General features: G+C 47.2%; 1 protein-coding gene across 2 annotated transcripts in view; it reads right to left on the reverse strand.

Annotated features, from left to right (window-relative positions):
- The window catches only part of RASAL2 (RAS protein activator like 2), a 618,546-nt gene that overhangs the window by 544,944 nt on the left and 49,338 nt on the right, over positions 1-24,264 (reverse strand). The window lies entirely within an intron of this gene.

Here is a 24,264-nt window from a genome sequence, read left to right on the forward strand (position 1 = left end):
AGCGGAGCCGACCCCCGTTAAGCCAATTCTTTAGTGATAGGTTCTGAAATGTCCAGGTCTGTCGCCCGTTCTTCCAGTCTGGCTACAGAGGATGCCAGAGGGTGCACTGAGTTAAGGTTCTCGGCTTCTTCGAGTCTAGATGAGTTACCTGTCCATGTCATTCATTGGCAAGTCGCTTTTGCTTCTCTTTGTGGACGTCCTATCGCCCTCTTCCGAATCGGAGGATTGCATGTCTTGTCGTGTCCCGGATCTGGATTTCTGCTGTCTGGAAGGCCTACGCCATCTTTTGGGAGTCGTGTTCCTTGTTTTGGAGTGTCCACTGTGGCTGGAGTATGCATCTCCACCACCGGCTGGCGAGGAGTCTGTTTTCCTCCTCGCCTCGCTAATGGTCAGTCTCCACCTTTCCTCTAGACATTCCCAGGCCTCTTCCATAGTTTGGGAGATGTGCAACTGTCCTTGGAAGAGGACTTTCAGTTTGGTCTGGAAGAGGAGCATATATTGTAATTGGAGGGTGTGCAGTTTGGCTTTCACCGCGTCAAAAGTGCGCCGTTGGCACTGAACCTCCCTTGTGTAGTAGGGGAATATTTGTATCAATTAATTTTCGTATAGCACCTCCTTCAGTTTCTTGGCTTCAGAAAAGATTAAGTCTCGGTCTTGACAGTTTAAAAAAATGTACTATCACTGGTATTGGCGGGCCCCTGGTGGTGTTTTGTTGCTCAGCGTGTGGTGAGCGTCTTCCAACACAAAACAGCTTTAGAATCTCTCTTTGGGGAACAACTGGGCCAGCCAGTCTCCCAGGAATTTGAATATGCTCAGGCTTTCTGCCCCTTCTGGAAATCCCACAAAATGTAAATCATTCCTCCTTTCCCTGTTTTCTGCGTCTTCAAGGTGCCACGCCACATTTTTATTGACTACTTGTACCTCCATGATCTCTTTTCTGAGTGTGTGTACCGCATCCTCCAGGTTCGATATCCTTGTTTCAGATGCTGTCATTCTTTCCGCCACATTTCTCAAGTCTTGCCAGAGGAGAGAGACTTCCATATTGATTTCACCAATTCCACCCTCTAAGGCAGCCCAAGAGGACTGTACAGCTTGCAGCAGAGTCACATTGTCCGGACCGGTCTGTACAGGTGAATGCCCATCTTCACCTGCAATGGTGGAGACCACTCTGGCATACTTGTCTAGTTTCCCCTGCTGGGGTCGTTGCTCCTTGTCTTTTGTCATAACTGCTGAATATGCAGGAACGCTGGTTTTAGGTGTTGCGCGTCCCAGCTACCCGGGCAGAAAGAAAAAGCCTGCATCGGGCAACTGCACTGGGTCAGGATGCCACCGGGTATCCCACCAAGCATGCGGATCCCTCTTCAAGAGGAAGGTGTGGTCGACTATGGGCAATCCCACTGGCCTTCCGTTATCTCGCAGTGGGCAGCCCAAGTCTATTGCCTCTCATGGCGTGTCTGGTCCAGGATGAGGCCTGCGCCGTCACACTGGGCACTGCTGTGGAGGGTTGTGGGGAGCACGTCACGCTGCCAGTGCCCCAATGCGGGGTCTCTGAAAACTGTCTGTTCCCTTTGTACCTGTTCTTGATACTCCACGTTCAATTCAGGTGCCTCAAAGTGCCCCTCCAGTCCCACATCAGCCCCCCTCCCATCTATCCCCCCACCCAAATGATGGTTCCCCAAGCCACCCGCGCAGTGTCCGACATCAAGTGGGGTGATCTTCCGTCAGACACCTTTGATGCAGGCCTGGGTTCGGGGACGTACAGGCTCACAAGTCACCCTCGGAGGGTGTCCAAAACGCAGGCGAAGCAGCCGCGCCCCGATGCCAGCTCCCGCTCCCTGTCACCTCTCTTTTGGATCGCCGTGGAGGGCTGTGGTGGGAGGGACGCCACCTCCACCTAGCGCGAGGCTGCTCTCACGTCAGTCGCTCCTCCCTCCGTACTGAATTTGCACAGGATCGAAGCACTTTTGCACTGTTCTCTACCTTCAGTGCCATTTACACAACATTTTTGTGGGGGGCACGGCTCCGTCCACCTTCAGGGAGCAGGATCATGCAGGATTAATTTGGGGCCCAAAGGGGAGCCCTTCACTGAGTGTCCATCCGTCCTCTCCATGTTGGCCATGCCCCCGATTCTATGTAATTCTTGATGTCACAACCTTGTTCTTATGCCTTTTTGTTTGTGAAAAACCTCCTTTGCTGCATCCCGTAGGGGTACAGACCCCTAAAAGAACTGATTTTAATGTTTTCATATAAATAACTTACTGCATGTTTTGAATTTCCTTGAACATTATTATTGTGCACTTAGGGCATTACTCTGTTATATGTACACTTAGGGACCTTTGTTCCTTATAGCTTTACAACTGCCCTCGGTCCCTAGGTATCCTTGGGTTTACTTGTCTGTTTGAAACTCTACCTGCACCAGGGCATCATACCGATAGTGAGTCTGGTGCTAGCCTGTGTGCACACACTGGCACACAGGTGGTTTTCTATATAGATATTTGTTCTGGCATCTTGTGCACGGGCGTGCACACTGGCACACGAGGATTCTAAAATAGGGGCTGAGCCTGATAGCACAGACCAGTATAGGTGCACTTGCTCCCTTGTGGTGGCCGTAACCAGAGTGTCTCGAGTGCCTTTGCAGGCTTGCATGTGTACTAGGGCGTAGGTGTCCAGAGAGTGCAAAACACCCATGTGTGTTCGCTCTATCCATGAGAGCTGCTCTGCCTAAGTTACCAATGTACACACCGGTTGCTCCCAGACATGCATTATGATGCACAGACACTGCTCCCTAAACACACCTCTTTAAAGGAAGTACAACACAGGGTTGTTCATTGGCCTAAACCCTCTTTGACGGAAACACTGATTGACTGTTCACTGGTGTCGTTCCAAAGTGACATGCTGTGTTCAAGAGTGCACACTTCTTTCATATTTTACCTGTGCTGGTTGGTTGATATTAGGTGGTTGCAACAATGCCAGACCTTCAAAAGTCAATAACATCCCCTCTGTGCTGCGTTCCATTTTAAACTCTGCGGATCACCCTGACAGTCAAAAGTCTCATTCCCCTGTGTCTGGAAAAAATCTAGACTTAGGAAATTTACAAGTGACTGCTGTATTGTTGCTTGAAGAGCTGGCCTGTATTTTCCTAGCATGGCCTGACACAGGAATGAGGTACACCTTCCACCACTAAGAGTACACAAATACCTAAGCAACACGAAAACACCAACATCAAGAAGTCACAATAATACACTACCGTTAATGATAACTATTGCATGAAATACATAGGTAACACGTCACTGACATGAAGTTTCACAGAAACCTTACATCTATTTCTATCAAGTAAGGCCCAAGTGTATTACCACAATAAGACAATCTTGTAAGTATCCCTGAACTATACTATGGTAGTCATATTCGCATAGTGCACAATGTGCTAATGCAGTGCTTTGATAGCCCAGGGTTGCATCTTAAGTGATTTTGAGATTTCTATCGCAAACATAAGTCGTATTTGGCCTGTGAACTCTCTCAACAATACTATGCACAGGTATGGTTTATGTAAGCTTAACATGCCCACTTTCATGAGTTAGAGATGGATGCTGTTGGTATCTGAAGGACGAGGCACCGGGGTGCTGTATTCAATCCTCTGCCAATCTTCTGGGGTGGTAGGCATGTGTTCCACCTGACATTTTACACAAGCCGGCTGAAAAGGAGGCACAACAAGACAAGGTACAGCATTAAAAATCAGTGTTGCACAAGGGAGTCCGATGTAGCTCCAGGAGGACAAGCTCAGTATCAGACTTTCAGGACATTCACGCAAAGTCATATTTACATACCTTGAACCTAAAAGGAAATAATTTACATTGTCAGTGGCTACACTGAAAATGTGGCCTGGATCTGACCCTTATGTAACTACATGATGTAGTCTCTTGGAAACTTCACGCCAAAACCAAAATCTGAAAAAAGGCAAGTGGCAGTCATCTAAAATCAGCATTACGCTTGAAAGATGGCTCACTGGGCCAAAGGCTCGCTCAGTCCAACAAAAAGAAGAGCTGGAGTTTCGCACATCCTCAGTACAAGTGCAACAAATGTATAAATACAAGCAGCATCTAAGGCCATCCACTTCATGGAGCCTGCCCAGCACTAGCCTGCTTTACCACCAAAAGCTAACCCATCTTTAGCTCCAACTTTGCTATAAAGTTAGCATTACTCACTATCTCCACTCCAAGACCTTTAAAATCCTGGAAAGTCGGCACTGAATAGACCATGCACCACCAAGGGAAGCATAAGCATTTTACAAGTCCAACCAATCTCCAGGCTTTTAACACCATTTTTAAGATTAAATTGAGAAACGCGGTTCCACGATGTTCTTGGCTGTCACTGATCATATCTAAGGCGGTTTCATACTTTAACATCTTACTAAATATAACTCATTAATCACTCCAATATTGTACAAAGGAATACAGAGGACATCCCCTTCTTTCCACCCCAAACTCCGCCACAGATTAGAACAATTACAGAGCGCTCGGCAGCAAATTGCTCCAAGCTGTGATCTCAACTGTATAATTATGTTCTACGAAATGGATTAATTGATGACATTGGCTGATTTAGTGGGAGGACTGTTTTAAAGCCCCTCCTTACACTGTACGCTAGCACTGAAAAGGAGGGGCACGTCTGCCGAGCCGCTGTTGCGGGGAGCCCTACGCCTCTCAATGTGCTTCTGTGGTCCACTGGAGTTGGAACAGACAAGCAGTCTCATGGCTCTCTCGGAGGAGAGGCAAACAAACCCTTTTTGTGCTTAAATAACCCATGTATGCAAGACTACTGCTCCAGTCAACATCCATCCGGAGCATTCCGCAGCCTGTAGGGAGAGTCATTTTTAATAGCCTATTAAAAGAGATCTGCTGGTCCGTTCCCTTAGAGAACATTCGGGTTCAGTAAAAAAAAGAAGAAAAAAAAATCAGTAGCCTGGGTACATTTCGTACCTGCCCACGGCTGGCAAATACTTACATGTTCGCTCCAGTCAGAACTGGGACCAACCACAGACACCAACAGTAAAGCCCGAGTGTTGTGTGACGACACCGGCTTCGTTAAAGTGGCGCCTTCCTTTACCCAGACCCACAGATATTTGCACTTATGCTGATAAGAGTACCACGTGTTGGTCTAAGCGTCAGAGAGTAAAACAATGAGTGAAAAATCATCATCAATTACAAATACAATCACAAGAAGATAGAGTGCAACAGGCAGACCAGAGACCACTGGACCTAATTTTCTGCCCCCCAAATAACGCTCAAGTTCATTTCTATAGATGTACACCGGCAGAAAGCAGATTGCATTGACAGCGCCATGGTTGTACCAAAGACTGAATTCCTCCTCCAGAAAACCTTTCCTTTAAAAAGATCTACGTGATGAATGGTACTCAAACTCTGCACGTCGAAACTTGCGCTCCAGGCCACGTGCAGGAAGCTGCTTTCTCAAGGGCACCCCATGCGCAGTTTTCCACCTTTCCCGCGCTTCCTCGGGAGACAAAGAGGGAATGGAAAGCGAGCTGCGGAGGATAAATGCCTTTCCATGTCACGCTGACACGCCATTATCACTGATTTTCTGTGCCCATTCATGCCAGCTAATCAGAATTCTTCAAGTATGCAAACAAGGCATTCCGGCTCAGTGCTATACAAAGCGCCTCAGCGAATCTCTTCCCGAGAGCCGCCCACCATCCTCTTGACGGTGTTCCTTCCATGCGCACCCCCCAACCACCACACACATACCTCACAAGTCGTGCCGACGCATATCTTTAGCATGGCCTTAGACAATGCCTTTATGCAAGTTGAGGGCATACCTCAACAGAGCGCACCCATCTGCACAGAGGCCTGCAACTTGCTGCTCCAAATTCCTTCAACTCAGAGAAAAAAAAAATATTCTCCGCTTGCCGGCATTGCCCACAGTTACAGGCTGGTGGGCATGTCAAATCTTTAGACGTTCTGACAAGCGGACAAAAGGGGGACGCTAGGAGAGTGCTTCGAACAAAGACCCTTTCAAATGTGATCTCGAAAGACGGCTACGGAGTTCCCAGCTTGTGCCTTCCACACTGGGACCACTTGGCGACCGCCGCCCCCTCGTGCCAATGGCTCACCGGCCTGTGGGGTGTTATACAAAGAGTCGGACCAGGCGAACTGAAGCTTCCAGCGTCTGGAGGAGTGCTCAGACGTGGCCCGAAGGGACAACCCCGGACCCCTCCCGAAAACCGAAGAGAAGGTCTGTCTTTAAAGCTGGAGGGGTCAGCCAAGGTACAGACAGAAACACCCCAAGAGCTGAAGGTTCAATCTCAGCTATGTCAAGGACAGGTACGTCACAGGAGCTTAACGGTTCAGCCTCTAATCTAGAGCAACAGGGCTCTGCCATGCCACACAAAGACACACATCCCACGACTTGAAGGGCACAGCCTCCAGAACAAGAGCCTTTAACCATCCCACAGTCAGACACACACCTCACGAGGTGGAGGGTCCAGTCTCTGGAGCAGAAGGCCTCAGCCATGTCACGGACAGACACACACCCCATGAGGTGAGGGATCCAGTCACCAGAACAGGAGCCCTCAGTCATCCCACAGACAGACAGACACACCACGAGGTGAAGGGTCCAGTCTCTAGAGCAGAAAGACTCAGCCTTGTCATGGACAGAAACACACCACATGAGGTGAAGGTCCAGTCTCTAGAGCAAGAGGGCTCAGCCATGCCACTGATAGACATACTCCCACAAAGTGAAGGGTCTGCTATCTAGGGCAAAAGTGCTCAGCCTGCCATGGACGGATACACACTCCACAAAGTGAAGGGTCTGCTATCTAGGGCAAAAGTGCTCAGCCTGCCATGGACGGATACACACTCCACAAAGTGAAGGGTCTGGTCTCTAGAGTAGCAGAGCATCAGGCCTCAGCCATGCCACAGACAGACACACGCCCCAGGAGGTGAAGGGTCCAGGCTTTACAGGAGAAGGGCTCAGGCGTGCTAAAGACAGGCGCATCCCAAGCATGATGGAACTGGTTTGAAAAATGTACAGTTAGGAAAGGAGTATGTAGCAGCAGACAACTGCAATTATTAATTATTGTAATAATCACACATAACCCTGCTATGTAAAAAATCTTCACTAAATGTATCATTGAGGTTACAGAAATAGATCAAACACATGGATGGTGAAGCCGTGAAAATGAATACTCTTTTGTTACCAAGGCTGTCCAGCATAAGGGTTCTTAAGTGTTGACCTTCTACAGTCTATGTAGCAATCTGGCTATGTTTGTGGGAAATTACAAATTGATCTATTTTTTTGTGGTGACTGCCAATGCTCAATGTTGGGGGGGGGGGGAGAAGGGGGGTCGGTACAGGTATAAAGAGGAAGTGGAGGATGAGGCACCCTTTCTGTGAGAATGGCTACCACACATAACTGCACACATGGCTTTGCTGCGGAATGGTTGGTTCTCCTAAACATCACCTTTTTATTGATACCGTGTAGTGGGTAAAATCTTCTACGAAGAAGCGGGACAGAACGATTCGAGAAAAGTTAACAAGAGAAAAATCCACCAGCAAACATCTGACAATAAAGCCACAGTGAGTGCTGATATGCAGCTGCACTTACTTAAGTGTCAGTCCGAAAAATGTGAAAGGAAGAACCGAGGTGCAGCAACAAAGTTACCCTGCCATATTTTAGAGCAGTATGTACATGAAAGAGCCTCGGCTCATGATTTAAGAGGAATGGGGAACAGGATTCTGAAGGACAATCATATACATTGCCAGCAAAGGAATTGCAATGCGGCTTGTGGTGCACGCAACAGAGAAACCTGTTCAGGTCAATCACGTTAAACCACAAGAAGTCGGCCTGTATCTACAGCCGGACAGCTCCAACAAAGCTCAAAAAAGCTAGCACATGTCACTATAAGAAAGGAATGCACACAGGTACAGTATGAAGTCAAAAGTCTTGATTTTGTTTTATATCGACCTGCACATTTATCAATTTTACAACATTTGACTTGCTACATCACCATGGTAAGGGAATGGGAACTTAGAATAGTGAATCTGTACATTCCTATGTATGCTTATCTTGACAATATGATGGTAGTCAACATTTTGCAGTCAATATACAGAAGCGATGATGGTTGTGTGTAAAATTATTGAGAGCAGAACTAACAAGTACAACACTCACAATCGAGAAAAGCAATCGGACAGCAGACAGGCAAACTATGAGGACAATAGTTTCCTTCACCACCATATGCCCAATATGTGGTTATCTGCCACCTCTAATACGCAACTCCATGAGCACTTACACAGCTACTCAACACTGCTTGAGAAATGTCACGCTGGAGAATGCCCTTAGTACTGCTTTACCAATGAAAGCATTCCCAGAGCAAATCTGAAAGGACAAAAGACAGCGTGTGTCCACGCTGATAAGAGAAAAGACCCCCAAAACACTATCACACTCCCTTCTGGTTGCAAATAAAGGCTAGTTCAACGTCGTAGCTATGACTAGTGCAGCAGGTGCAGTGACATAGGGTCGAGGAGTGTGAGGGCTTCAACAGAGTTGGGCGAGCAAACAAATTAGCAGGAGAAACTGAGCCAGAGCCAAGCCAAAGTTCTGGCTTGGTTCTTAAAGCCCAGGCAGGAGCCGAGCACTGAAAATGTTTGCCATGTAAATAGTGCAACAAACCATGTAAAATAGGATAAAGTTTGTTCAAAAGTAAAAACAAAAAATGCATTCCTTTAACGTGTGGAAGCTTTGACATTAATGTCACATTATACCACTGCACTTAGAAGTACATATTAAAAGTGATACTTTTTAAACATTAACTTAGGACCATTCCTGCCCTCAATAGTGTCAATAGTGAATTGAGGCAAGATAATTGTCATGCGAACAGTCTACGTGGCCCAGATTCTTATAGACAGAACATTATCATCTAATAAATCAAACATAATAGGTTTTTGTACAGCTGGTATTCAGTACTCAAGTATTTGAAAGGGATTTAATTATCAAAAATGCAGAAAAAAGAGAATCAATGAAATATTTGCCTAAGGTCACACAATTTGGTTAAGCTAGAAGCTGCGCTTATCAACCACTAAATGGGTATCTATTTGTCTTGGTTACTTTAAATGCAAATGCTTTGCATTTACCTCTGTGCATAGGGGTAGAGCAAGGGCGACGGGAAGAAGCCACATGAGAGCTCCGGTCGTTATGTGCTCGAGGTTCCAATGGGGCCTCAAGCTAACACAGAGCCAGGCTCGAGCTTTCAGTGGCTCGCCCACCTATAGGCCTCAGAAAACCTATTGGGTCAGCCTTTTAATATCCAACCGAAAGTCGGTGGGGCCCATTTCCCTTGCTGGCACTAAGGCCAATTTTACTCCTGCTACTTCACTGGACTGGTTCATTTGAGACAACAGATCGGCTTCATACCAGCCACATATAGAAGCAAAATGCTACATCCCTCTACCCTACGGGCACGGAAGGTCAGCGAGATCTGTGCACGAATGATTAAAGAGCACTGCGTGCGAGTCCTTTAGCCAATTATAAAATGATTCAGGATTGAGATTCAATTAGGAGGCCAATTAAAAGGAACATACGTTGGCAACACTTGAAGAGCTGCACGCCAGGCTGTAAGGTAAAGAGGAAGCGCTTCCAAAGCCCCAGCAGGAAGGGAGAGATTCGAGGTCCGTGCGCACATGCATGCTACAGAATGCTCCAAGCAAGCCGAGAGAAGTGGACGAGAGCGCGGGAAACTGCAACCACAGGTGGTGTGACGGGACACTGGAGTGGTGGTGAAAGTAGATTACACAAGAATGGTAAGGGCAAGAAAATCAGGCCCCCCCTCCATCAGATGTTTTAATGCCAAACCCCAATGGAACTGAGCTGGAGATATGGTCCGCGCGGCCAGAGGTTGGCTGCACAGAGAGCTGGGTGGCTGAAGGAAGAAAGCAGGACACTAAGACAAAAGCGCTATTGTTAACTATCTCCTACACAAACCGTCTCTGCATCTCTGTGTACCTTAAGGGTAGACAGCGAGCCTGGAATAGAAAACTTGGACTTGAAGGAAGAGCACAGATGCAGAAGAACTGGAGGGGCAACCTTGAAGGAACAAAACTAAAAAAAGTGCAGTGTAACTAGAAGCTTGAAAGAATAGAATACTATTGAGGAGGAACTGAGGCCTTCATTAAGAGGCGGGCGGTCTTCAGACTGCCGCCAAAGCGGCGGTCCAACCGTGACATTACGACCGTGGTGAATACACAATGGTAGGACCACAGGCACAGCCATGTTTCTGCTGGCCGATGGCCAGGCGGTGCCGGTGGTCTCAATTCACCAGGGCAGCGCTGCAAGTAGTGATGTCCTGGTGATTACAACCCTTCTCTTCACTGGTGTTTATATGGTGCCGTGTAAATGCTGGAGGAGACGGGGGCCCCAGTGGGGCCCCCGCACTTGGCATGGGCAGTGTGCGGGTCCCCCTGGCCAGATTTGTTGTGCAGATCACTGTCTGCTTTGCAAACAGTGACTTGCGTGACGGGTGCTGCTACACCCAATGCACAACATTGCCACTGACCGTATTATGAGCCGGCATCAATGTTGTTGTGTGTTTTCCCCCCCCGGCCAGCAGGTGGAAACTGTGGTCCCCCCACTGACTCAGCTGGAAACTCATAATAGGGCCAGCAGGAAGGAGGCTGCACTTGCGGTCTCCTGAACGCGGGAGTTTGGCGGGCAACCTTTTCCGCCCGCCAAACTCATAATGAGGCCATGAAGAAATATAACAGAAGTGCAAAGTAATTGGAACCGTGGGCTTGAAGGAACAGAAAAGTAGTTCACAGTTACTAGAGACGTAAGCTTTAAGGAATACATAAGTATTATTCAGGAACTGCAAGCGAGGACTTCAAGGAATAGCAAAGTACTGCAGAGGAATTGGAAGCTTGGGCGCATGGGCTTAAATCAATCAATCCATAAAAAAAATATGTAGAGCGCGCTACTCACCCGTGAGGGTCTCAAGGCGCTGGGGGAGGGGAAACAGGGGGAGGGGGCAGGGAGGGTAACTGATCGAACAACCATGTCTTCAAATTCTTTCTGAAGACCAGTAGGCTTAAAGGAAAAGAACAGTAGAGCAGAGGAGCTGTAAACATAGGATTGAAAAAACAAAACAATAATGCAAAGGAGTTGGCAGTGTGAGCTTGATGGAATAGAAGAATTATGAGGAGGAGTTTTAACCATGGATTTGAAGAACAGAGCAATAATGCAGAGGAACTGGAAGCGTGACCTAGAAGGAATAGAACAACAGTGTAGACGGAATCATGTGCTTGAAAGAATAAAATAGTACGGCAGAAAAGTTGTAAGAGTGGGCTTGAAGGATAAGAGCATCAGTGCAGAGGAATAGGAAGCAAATGGTTGAAGGAATATAATGATGAGAACTGGAAGCACATACTTGAAGCAACAGACCACTAGAACAGACTAAACAGAAGCATGGCCCTAGAGGAATCGGAATCATGTTCTTAAAATAATAAAACTGAGAGGCAAGAGAAAATGTGAACTTGTTGAAGGGAATAGTGCTTGGGAAACCTGATGTAACAGAATAGAAGTGTGAGATTGGATCGAAAGCATAAACTTCAAAAAAATATATCAGTAGTATAAAGTATAAAGAAACTGGAAGGCTGAACATGAAAGAAAACACTAGCGCAGATGAATCAGAAGGATGGAGACGAAGAAAGAGAACAGTACAGAGCAACCTGAATCTAGGGAAAATACAGTTATAAGCCTGGACAGAAGAAGTAACAATTATTACGTGGATAACATTAATACTTGAAGTCAGCTAGTTATATATGGACTTTCCTTGAAACAACCATACGTGTGACTTAAGACAGTCTCAGAGCACACAAGATGGAAGAAGCCTCCATTACTGTTCCATATATCCTTTGCTCTCTTCCAGTGCTTTGTCGGTGACACCCCTGAAGGCATCACTGATATGACATTACGGTTATCAAGCAACACTGTATTTAATTAACAAACGAATGAGGGCAGCACTGGTCTGCTTTCAAGGTCTGGTGACCTGGCTGTCTAAGTGCAAATATATTCAGAGAATGTGGACAAAAGCAGTCTCGTTTGAAAAACAGCCTGAATAAAGCAGCACAGGGCTCCAGTCCCAGGGCATTGTCTGCTTCACTGGCCAACTACAAGTCATGCAGAGCAGTGTATGTCATTTAAGATGCGTACACCTCACAGAATCTTGGCCGGTGAACCCGATCTGGGCTGAACTTTAACACATTGGAAACCATGGTGGAGACTGGTGGGTTTGGCAGAAAAAAACAGGGGCTCTAACCTTGTCTATGCACAAACATGACAGAGTTAACTTAAAGTATCTACAGTGTACCTGCTTGGGAGTGCCCAACTGTAATGTTGAGAGCTCATCAGCAGAATAAGTGCCGTAGACCATCACAATCTTAAGATCTTGAGTAGGAGTCATCAGGACCCATATAACCATAGGCTCAGTTTTCTACTGAAAAAAATCATATTCAATAAGCCACTTTGAGATCCACAAGATCACCGTAAAATTACCTTCTCAAAATCCCAATTAGAGAGGAGATTCTTTGCTCCACTAGCCCATTGATTGTGTACCTCTCTACTCCTCCAGCAATTAAGATCTGCAAATAAAGCCAATTTAAATAAAAATGGCTACAAATATGCCTATTTCCATGAACAGGTCTTGCCAGGTTAACTCCACTTTTCTTCTTTGGTCAGTTCTAAAAGGCGATTCATCAATCAAGCAGTTAATTAAAGAAAATAACAATAAAAGAACCTTATCTAGTCCTCAAACGTGCCAAACATGCATTTACGAACAAAGAAAAGCAGCAGCCTGTAAACCCAAAATATAACAAGTCCTCCAATAAAAAGCCAGAGTTTACCAACTGTACACGGGTAAAACGCAAATAAGAACCGCACAATGGCAGCCTTACTACATCTATAGCAAACAGGTTAACACAATTTATCTGCTGCTCCAGCATTCTATCATATTCTATGCATCTGACATGAACTGGAGGAGGCGGGGCCTTTGGGGACAGAACTACTTTTAATTGTAGCCTGGTCTGGAAGAGTAATCTGGTAGAGGATATCAAATAGGGGGATGAGGCATACTGTGTACCTAAATTAAGTACAATTAAACTCACTGATTAAGGCAAGTATTTATTTATTTCAGTCTTGGTTAACGTAACCCAATCAACTTGGATGTCAGGGAACTATACAAGAAAACAAAGTATTAGAATGGGATAAAAGGCAGATGTGATGGAAAATCCAATGGTGACATGGAAATCCAGGCATGCTGAAGTATATTAGGTACCGAAAATGTCTTTCATTTCCTTTCTGAAGAGGACATTCTTGGCTGAAGCAGGATGTCACAGGGAGGGAGTGAAACTACAAAGCTGGCAAAACGTCATATGGAAAATAAACACTCACAAAGCCAATAGGTCTGGCTTACATTTGGGGTCCTGACAAAAATATTTTGATCTTGTTGCAGTGAAAAATCCAAAACAAAAACGAATGCTTTTGGTTTAGAATAAATCTACGAGAAAGCGAAATAATTTGTGATGATTCAGAGCTCTTTTGGGAGAATAAAATTGTTCTTTTTGCACTGCAATGCAAGCATTGCATAGGGGGCAGAATGAAACACCAAACAGCCATTAGCCTGAAGTTAGAGGATACTACTACTGTGGGGAAGAGCCAAAGACCACAACAGGTGTATGTTAAAGAATTAGTAACATTAGGTAAAGCTGCGCTATCTAGCAAGACCTAAAAACAAGTTTCCATTTTTTTTTTTTTTAAATGTACATCATTAAACACACTAGAAGTCAGACATTAAAGGTTAGAACCTGCTTTTTTCTTAAAAGGATGAGCTGCCACCCCATCCAATACATACAACACAGTGGTAATCATTGTGTAATTACAGTCCTAGTTCCAGATATTTAATCTTACAGAGCAGGGCTGGCACTGTGCGGTGGAGGCTTCCGGCAGCTCTCTATAAGCCATGCCACCAGAGCTTGTGACTCAGTACTCGAGGCAACACTAAAAGCGATCCCACGTCTGACACCTTGACAAAGAAGCCCTTGAACAACAACGATCAGCTGGGCAGAGGAAGTATAAAAATACACTGTGCTTTCGACATCAATGATGGCTCACAAGACCCCATTACTTTCTAGACATGATCGGAGATTAGACGTTTGACGGCCAAAGACACATTCCTTCAGCCTGCAGTGACTAAATGAACGGCAGGAGGAAGGAAATGTAAAGAGGTTTAAGCTGACTTACAGAAGTTGCCAGCAACTGATAGAGAACTGGTTTCATGCCGTAAGGTAATACAACTATGTGTCATGGCGATGCCCATCACAGACTGGACTCTAAATCCCTCCAGTTGACTCATTTCCTTACTTCCTATGACATTGTTCACTGTGCAATCCCCAGATCTGTCAGTAGCGCTCCAGAAAAAAAAAATGAAACAGTAAATAAATACAAACTCGTTCAATCGTCCAACTCAGCCCTACACAACCCAACCAATCCCACTCCCATGAAAACGGAGATCCTTTAGGTGGAGATAACAGGCCGCAGTTTATTATGTTTATCATCGCATTACTATACACCACAGTCTCTGCTTGGAGGTGGAAAATGAACTTTACTTTCACAAACTCGTGCCATACACTGGATATGGAAATTCCCAGGTGTTGAGTGATGCAGATTCAAAGTTCCCTTTCTACCATTTGTCAGGTCTCCTGTACCTGGACAGCAAGTGCCCTGTCTGCTCTGTGGCTACCCCTGGACTACTCTGTTGCCCCTTTCCCCCAGTGTCCCTCTGCTAGGTACCACAACACCAGCCGATCTATGGGTGGTCTTCTTACAAATTATTGCTACTCCCTCTGCCACCTACGCTTTTCAGCCGTGCTTCTGCTCCTGTGCAGCCCGGCGACTGAATAGCCTGCCAGCATTATTCCATGGGTATGGGATCAGCTTTTTCCCCTCACAGTGGCAAAGTACTCCGATCTTGGACCTTTGACTCTCGACCTCCTATTGCCCAGTTTTAAGGGCATGGGTCAAAACCACAGACATAATTTCATGTCCTAACATGGCTGGCAGGCTTTCTGGTGCTGCACTACCTACCCCAACCCTTCCCCTTTCTCCACCACGATATACAGGTGGGTGGGCAATTCGGGGTGGGGGGGCAATCTTTGCTGGTCTACAGTCCTCTGAGTGTTGATGCCTGTGCCCTCTTGTAAGGTTGGCTTGGCCTGCCAAAGGCTGGCTACACCAGCAATGCCTGCGTTCCCTCTACTCCCATCCCTCGTGACTGTACCATGCTTTTTTTTTTTTTAGGTCTCGCTGAAAATAACTAGATCTCTCATGTCAGATTCATTAAAGGGAGATTAGAATTAGATTCCATGCAGGCCCAAGTCATCATCCGGGACACATGGCCAGTTACTAGTACATCTTTCATCGGTGGTGGAGTGCATCTCCCACAAAACAGTGTGGGGCAGCATGTAGCCTTCAACCCTCTTGTGAGGTGCAACAGTCCCTACACCCATAGGGGCCACGTTTTGAGAGATGATACCATAGTCATGCCTGTGTTCTATGTCTCAAACACAGCCTCTGTAGGACAGTTAAAAATCAGGAGCAATCTTCATTCCTACATTAACTTAATCCCACCAACTTGAGAGGTGATACTCGATTGCTTCTCACTGTAACAAACACTTGCAAAGGAAAGCAATCTTGCCTTTAATATACAGCCAAATACCTACTGGCTTTATAATTACTTTGTCTATCCTTTTTGTCAAGTATACCAACAATGATATAGAGATGGCCTCCAGTGTACATGCATTCATGCCTATTGATGGACGGCCACCTTTGAGTGGATTTTAACATGGAGTACTCAAAGATGGTTGTCGTGTATGCACCGGCAGACATCTTTGGGTTTTAAATACCTTACAAAGATGACTGCCAACTAATGCTGGCTTTTGGTAAAACCAATATTGGGTGCTCAGGGAGAGGAATGGCCCAGGGAAGTAGGGAGAGAGAAAGGGAGGAGAGCGAGCAGGGGGTGGGAGGGGGATGGGTGAGAACAGTGGTCAAGGAGGTGAGAAGGAGGGAGGGATAGTTCGGGGACTGAAGAGTGAGTGTGTGAAACAGGGAGAGAGAGCATAGGGGCTGAAGAATAGGGCAGCAGAGAGAAGAGGACAGGTGAGAGAGTAAAACAGTCCTTTGAGCACTGTAAGGCAAGTATACCATATGAGGCAGAAGGCACAGAAACAGACGACCAACTAAAGTGAGAGAGGGAAATACCTGCGGACTGACCAAAAATGAAACTGAGAATGTATAGAGCCAATGGCTGCGGGAGGTAAAACATAGAAAGTCAGTGCGTTGGCCAGACAGGATGACTGAGCTCCAAGTTGGTCACACTTTGAGTGAGCTCTGGACTGACCCCAGTTTGCTGCCCTCTTATCTACCTCCAGGCTATAGTGGCCTACTTTGGAAAGAATGCTGAGGGGCAAGCACGGTGGCAACCCAGTAGATATGTAATTGGACAGCTCTGAAGTGGGTATTTCCCCTGTGATCACTGCCACCAACTGACCTGCTGTGTTGCGATCAGCATTGTTCCAGCAGTTCTGATTAGGCTGCCACTGGTAAGCAAAACTAAAAGACACACTCTGGAGCATCAGCCTTTATAAACTTTGCATGTGACCGCTCCCACTCATAAATGCAGTTTACACTTGGTATTTGGAAGTTACTGGCCGCAACTTTATTACATTTTATCACAATCCCCAATTGGTTAGTGACAACTCAATGGAATACCGTACTGCCAACAGGTCATAACTCAAGTCATAAATCACTAATACAGTCATAAATCATTCAATCAGGTAGGTCCATTAAGTCATAAATCAAACTGCCCCATTGACCTATGGTCATATATCAAATCATAAATCAGTCCAGCATGTCATTAAGTCATAAATCAAATGATCAAGCACTTTATGATGATTAATAGTCAAATTAGCACTTGCCTCAGTCCGGCATTTATTGCTGATGACTGGGGTCCTTGACCCGGAGCTTCACCGTTTTTGTGCAGGGGGAAGGGTATTCCACTAACTCTTTAACTTTAGGCCCAACTCGCTACCTTGGATTTTCCAGTGTGCCCCGCTGACCAGCAGGCCGGGCTGTGGGTGCCATGTTGTGCGCCCCTTCCCCCTCTCTGACTGCCTTACCCTGCCGTGAGGTATCACAAGGTAAGTACTGTGGTGGCCTCTCCAACTCCTTAAGCTCCATTAGCTGCCTCTTTTTCACCCCTAGATGCTGCAACAATCCTTTGTTTGTTTTGTGTGGGAGGGAGGGTCTCAATCCAGCAATGCAGTCCCAGCCTGAAACAGTGGCTGGGCCTCACATTAGCCCTACTTTATAGGGACATGATACGCTTGGCCTCCCACTGGCTGGTTGTTCGTACCCCTTTGCTGGCTTTTTACCCCTCACCTTCACCAAACGGGGTGCAGAGGTGTCACTTCTGCCCCTCCATTGGCCCTCGAACCTCGAGAAAGGCCGTTGCTGGGCCTTGGCTCGGTTTACTGCGCCAGCCCCTTTAGCCACCTACGTGCCTATGCTATAAACTTCACACGCGGCCACTCCCACTCATAAATGCAGTTTACGCTTGGTATTTAGCTTTATTACATTTTATCACAATCCCCAAATCCTCAGTGACAACTCAATGGAATACCATACTGACAACAGGTCATAAATCTAGTCATAAATCACAAATACAATCATAAATCATTCAAGCGGGTAGGTTCATTAAGTCATAAATCAAAATGCTGCATGGTCATAAATCAAAGTCATAAATCAGTCCAGTATGTCATAAAGTCATAAGTCACATGACTAAGCACTTTTACGATGAAAAATAGTCAAATTAGCGCCTGCTTCAGTCAGGCGCTTATTGCTGATGACTGGGGTCCTTGTGCGTCGCTTCCCCAACGGAGTCTTTTGTAAAGCCTGTAAGCTGCGAGCGCCATCACGATAATTCCTTTGATGATGTCCTCTGACAGCACCCACCTGGCTGCTGTGGTCGCCGCCCCAATGCGGAAAGAGTGTGTGCCAAACACTGCTGCCAGCAGACCTGCCTTTGCAAGGCCCGTCTTCAACACTGACCTAAATATGTACTCAGGCATTCCCCATTCTTGTGCTTGTAGAGAGGGCCTTCTCTTGGGGGCCTGATTGCCCAGTATTTGTTCATCCAGTACTTCAGGCATACATCCTTGCTTGACAGGCCCGTCAGTTTCACCAGTACTCCTCTTCTACGCTGGTCGGTTTTTGACCTCTTTAGGATTACTTCCATACTCCCCAGACCCAGTTGGACATCTTGAGCCTGAATGCAGGATCCCGCAGCCCCATGCTTCACTGATACCACCAATTTGCTCACTCTGAAGGCTCCAAAGAATGCCAGCATGAATGCTGCCTTGAACCACATGACTTCAGAAGTGTCTCTACATACTTCGGGCCAGGGCCAGCATGTCGCATCCTTCTTTGCCCCCTCCAGGCGCCACCAGCCTTTCATTGACCACTTCAGGTAATGCAATGATGTTGGGTCTGTTCCGGTGGACAGCTTTGCAACATGGGCTATCGCTGTCAAATGTGCTTCAGCCCAGGATCTGGATTTTTGTTGATCAAAGGCCCACTTCATGAAGCGTCTGCAGCGTGGGCCATGTCCTGTGTGTTGTTGAAAGTTTGCAAACCTGTAACGTCTTGCACAGTTTCACATTATGAATTACCTCTTGGCTGTCTTAGGGGCCAAAGCGTGTTCTACCAGCTGGGAGAGGTTGCACCCGCCAGGGACCACAGCTCTACCGGGAAAGGTAACATGACTGTCTGCTGTGGGAGACAGTTCCCAGAACTTCTCCATCTGGAAACGAGATAGAGCATCCGCTTGAGCACTACTGATCCCTTGAATGTGTCTTGCCCTCACCTCCAAGTTGTTGGCTAACTACAGCTGCACCAATCTCCTCAGCAGTCTCAGGGCTAGCGGGCACTTGGTTGCCCATGTATTGATGGCATACACCACCGCCTGATTATCTGACTATATGGTCAGCTTCTAATTACGTGGACTTGAACTCCAGATTATCAGCGCAACTATGATGCAAAACAATTCCAGAAATTAGATGTTCCTTTTTAAACCAGCCTCAGCCCACTCCCGGGGTCACCTCTTCACGCACCATTTCTCTCCTAGGATTGCCCCAAAGCCCAGACTGCTGGCAGCATCCACGTACAGAGCAAGGTCTCTGCTGGATACCCATCCTGCCCTACATAAGAGCATCCCACTGAAATCTTTTACGAAAGCTAGCAAAGTCTTCAAATCCTGCTTTGCCCCTTCACTCAAACAGGCATGGTAATGTTTCCTATTCAAACCTTTGGTCAGCTGTGTTAGTCTTCTCGCGAAAACGCTCTCCACTGGGATGACCCTTGCTGCAAAGTTCTGCTTGCCAATCACCTCCTGCAGCTTTCCCAGTGGGGCTTTCTCTTTCTCTAACAGGACCCTGATCTTGCTCCCTGTGTCCTTAACTTTATCCTCACAATACGCAAAGTGCCCACTACTGAATCCATCTCTATCCCAAGATATATGATTTTAGTGGTAGGAACCATTGTTTTGTCCGCAAAAGGCACTCACAATTCAGCTGCCAAATTCTGAAAGGTGCTACGCAGGTTCTTGCACTCCTCTCCATTCGATTTCCCCACAAATAAGAAATCACCCAGGTAGTGCACTTTGCTGCCCTGCAGGTATCTTTTGTGCAGGGTCTATTAAAAAAAAGTGTAGAACTTCTCAAAGTAAGCCCAGGAAATTGAACACCCCATGAGTAGTGCCTTACCAAAGTAGGTCTCCGAATTGAAAGCCCAGGAGGTGGTAGCTGTCAGGGTGAAGTGGTAACAGCCTAAAGGCTAATTCAATGTCTGCTTTTGCCATCAATGCCCCCGAACCTGCTGCTCGCACAAGATCAACCGCATCTTCTGCTAACCCGTAACCAACCGTCGAGTCTTTAGGTTGATGCCATCTTTAACACACCACCTCCCTCAGGGAATGATAGGTGGTAAATTAGCCTCTTCTGTCCCTGCTCTTTTTTGGGCACCACCCTGAGAGGTGAAACCAATAAGTCCTTCTGGCTTCCTCGTACCGTAGGGGCCCTCTATTCTATCCAAGTTCTTTTCCTTCATGATTTTTCTGTGCACAATCTCAGGGTGCTGTAGAGGGGACAGCAGGTTCTTGGTTTCCCCTGACCTGACTTGTCTTAACAGTGGCATTCTGAAGCCTTTCTCACATGTTTGTATAATAACTGCATGTCCGCCTTATTATCATACTGGTTAGCTAGCAATCTTAACCTATGTGTATTGATGGGTGAGTGAGCCAGCTGACAGCATATCCATGCAATGTTTGTCCCGTGACCACCGAGGCTATTTTTTCTTCACCTTGTCTCTTTTCCCTCTCTCTTTATTGCTTCTGCTTTTCTTGCAGTCGAATGCTGGGTGCCCCCCTAGGTTGAGCACACGTGTCTAAACTTGCATGCTGTCTCCCATGTGCACTCATCATTATGGTATTTGTAGCAAACAGCTGCATAAGCCTTCCCTGAAGCCCCACCTTTCCAGCTTTTGAACTGTTTTTGAAAAAGGACCTCTATTTCTCTTAGTGCCCCTTGAAATGGCCCTTCCGAAAGGGGGTAATCCTTGCTCCCTGACCTGGGTCTAGATTCCTTAGCTACCATTATTTTATGCATGTAGCTGGATACATCTTCTTTATCCCACTCCATGTTGGGGTGTGCCTGAATCTTCATCCTAAACTCTTGTCATAATATAAACCATGCATCTCCCACAAACTGTCCATAAACCGTGTAAATCTTAGATTCATATAGCCAAAGATCCTTTGTGCAATGGGGATTTTCTCAACTATCACACATGCCATTATTCTGAAGGTATTCAGCCAATTATCAAAATTCCTTTCTCTCTTCACCTGCGCCTTTCTCTCTTATCTTCATTCTAACCCTTCTATTTGGATTTTCAGGAGCATAAAGAGGTCTATAAATTCTTTGTGCCATATGCCCTCTTTCACTACCAACGGTATCAGCCTTGCTAAGCCTGCGGCCCTCATTACCATGTAGGGATGACCCACCGTGACCCTCATGTATGCTTCTGGCGCTAGACCACCCCCATCCTGTCCTTAGACACCGCCCCTCGATTTGCTAACCCATGCTTCAGTGGGTACTGTCTGTGTGGTGCTTGCGGATGGAACTTCCTTGCTAACGTTCGCTCTGCCCGCAGCCTGTATGGCTGCACCCATATTGCTTGCTGCTGCCTTGTCACCCCTAGCGCATCTGCCCCTCCTTTGCTGGCGAACAGCAATGGCGCAAAAGATTTCAAACAAGCCTGCACAATTGTGCTTATCTGCTCACCGTCTGCGGATCTTGGCTTCTTTCTGGAACTGGGTGATGTTTCTTGGGAGGCACTTGGTTTGTCACTGTCTCATTTCCTTTTCGCTGCCCTTTTGCCCTCATTGCTGGCAAAACAGTGACACTTTTTGGGCTCCTCCAACTGCTTGCTTTCTTCTTGCTGCCCCCTACCGAGCACCTCTGTCTCTCCTGGGCTGCTTTGACCATTCTGCCCCCTCTTATAGGGGCTAGCAGCCCCTCTTTATTATATGTAGTAGCTGCCTCTCTTGCTGACCTTATTATTTCTTCTGTGTCCTTCTGTTGAGACCCACTGCTTGCTTCCGCCTTATGCACAGAGAGGTCACGCTGCCCACTGGTGACTGTCCCTGATGCATGATGGCTATTTGCACTTGTTACCAAGGCCTGAGTCCCGTCACCCCTTTTAGGACTATCACCAGCCGAATCCTCCTTCCTTGTTCCACAGCATGGCATGGTCCCATCACCCTCTGAGAGCTGTCCCCAGCCGACCTCTGCTGCCTGCTGTGGCCCGGGTCACATCACCCCCTTTCAGGGCTGTACCCCGCAGAAGGCTGGACCCCTCGCTGACCAACCGCTCTCTGGGCTGCTCCTACCCACTGGTCATCCAGAGGTGTGAAAACACAACCACAAATGTTTCTGGGAAGTATGATTATGTTACTTCTCTGTTGCTCAATTGTTATTGGGCTGCCCCTCTGTAATGACTAAAGTGAGGCAGATAATTGCTGCAGACGAAATCAGGGCGGTAGGATATGCTTGCTAACTGCAGTATGACCAGGAGCCGCTCCCTTCTTAGTTTATTTGCCTCTCAGTGCACCTCATTTTGGCTACTGTTGCGACCGAACTCTCCTCCTCTTTTTTTAAAGAGTTAATTTGTCCCAGTATCTCCCTGCACTGAAATAATGGTCACAGGCTCCAGCCAAAACCCGGGCTCAAACCAGGGCTCCTTGGTCTTCCGCCCGACGCTCTCCCGACCACGCTATTCCGGCCATTATTAATATTCTAAAGAGTGTGGCCGATAGTCTCTGCCCAGTGCCGCTCCCTGCTGCAATTCTGCCCAGTCAATGATTTCAGCACTCCGAAACAAGTGTGGTTGAGGGCACCAATTATTTTGCCCAAGGCCGCTCCCCGTTTAATCTCAGGAGCCTGAGGCTCTCGCTTTACCACACACTCCGTCCGTGGGGCATTGCCAAGGGAACCAACACAGCGGTGCCACTCAAGCAAAGCGCAAAATTCACTTGCTAGCTGGTTGCCTATAAAGCGCCTGTTTCTTTGAAAAATGAGGGCTAAATACACAGCATGCCTGTTATATGATTGCCAATGAAGTATTTTAACTTGAGGGCTTTCCCGCTGCGGTGCAGACCCACTCGTGGGTAGCTGTGCAAGCCTCCACTGCCGGCTGTTTACTTTGAATTCTTCACCGACCTTCGGGGATGCTTCCCCTTTAAGGGGGACTGGTGGGAGTGGCTTAGCCTTACAGGAGCACTTCTCGCAAACTTCCCACAGCCCGGCCAGAGTCGCGTTGCCAGTAAGTGTGGTCCTCTGTCGGTGGTCTTGGTGCTGCTTTCCTGCTGATCCATGTGCCACACTGAGTCGCATTGCCAGAGTGCAGCAGTCCTCTGCTGGCGGCCTCTTCTTCCCGGGTGATGCTCTCTGCTTGTTTTGTCGCTGGCAGAGTCGCGTCGCCACCAGAGTGGGGGTCCTCTGCTGGCAGTCCTCCTCATGACACAGGAGACAACAAGGCTTCTCCGAAGACCGTGGCTACACTTTGCGAACTCTTTACTTGGCAATTTTTCCTTCTCTCCGACAGCAGGTAAGTTGCAGCGTGCAGTCTCGCAATCCAGTGGTGACGTCCCAGCCCGAAGCAGTGGCTGGGCCCCGCATTAGTCCTACTTCATAGGAGCATGATGCCCTGAGGGAATGATTCAAAATGTGCTCAGCCTCGCATTGGCCAAACGTTTGCACCGCTTTGCTGGCTTTTAGCGCCCTTGCTCTCCACCCTCACCTTTACCAAACGGTGAGCGGGTGTCATTTCTGTCCCTTCATTGTCCCTCGACCTTCTGGACAAGCCATTGCCAGGCCTTGGCGCGGTTTACTGCACCTACTCCTTGAGCCCTCTACGGGTGCGCTACTCTGCCATTCTGTGTTGATGTGGCGACCTCTGCGCCACACAACTTAATTCGAGCTACAGCCTACTTCAAAGTGGCCTGTATGACGTAAAGGAAGAGTGGACAGCAGAAGGAACCACTGTCTAGTGAGTCTGAAGGAGAATTTTACAAACTCCTGTGACACACCATGCATGCACTCTTTGAAACTGATGTAATTTTTTTGGGCTTTTAATTTAACGATCCAAATTAGATCAACAAATAAAAAGAAAAATTTTTGCAAAAGCATTTTTTGGAAGCACGTGGGGGGAAGCAGCAAGAGGACAACATGTGGGCGCAGGTGTGTGAAAGCAATACTGGGCCACAAGTGGGATAAAAGCAACACAGGGGTGAAAGTGGGGTGAAGGCAACATTGGCGCACAAGTGGGGTGGAAGCAACATGGGGGTGCCCACAGGCTTGAAGCAACACAGGGGTGCAAGCAGAGTGGAAGTAACACTGAGGTGCAAGTGGGGTGGAAGTAACAGGATGCAATTGGGGTGGAAGCAACAAGGGGTGCAAGTGGGGTGGAAGTAATACATGGGTGAGTGGACGGAGCAGCACAGAGGTCAACAGTAAGGTAACAACATGCAGGGTGCAAATGGGGGCAGAGAAAAGCAAACGGGCATGAGAAAGAGCAATGTGAGCACAGGGGGAGAAAAGC

This window comes from Pleurodeles waltl, chromosome 4_2, assembly GCF_031143425.1.
Source record: "Pleurodeles waltl isolate 20211129_DDA chromosome 4_2, aPleWal1.hap1.20221129, whole genome shotgun sequence".
Classification (NCBI taxonomy): Eukaryota; Metazoa; Chordata; class Amphibia; order Caudata; family Salamandridae; genus Pleurodeles; species Pleurodeles waltl.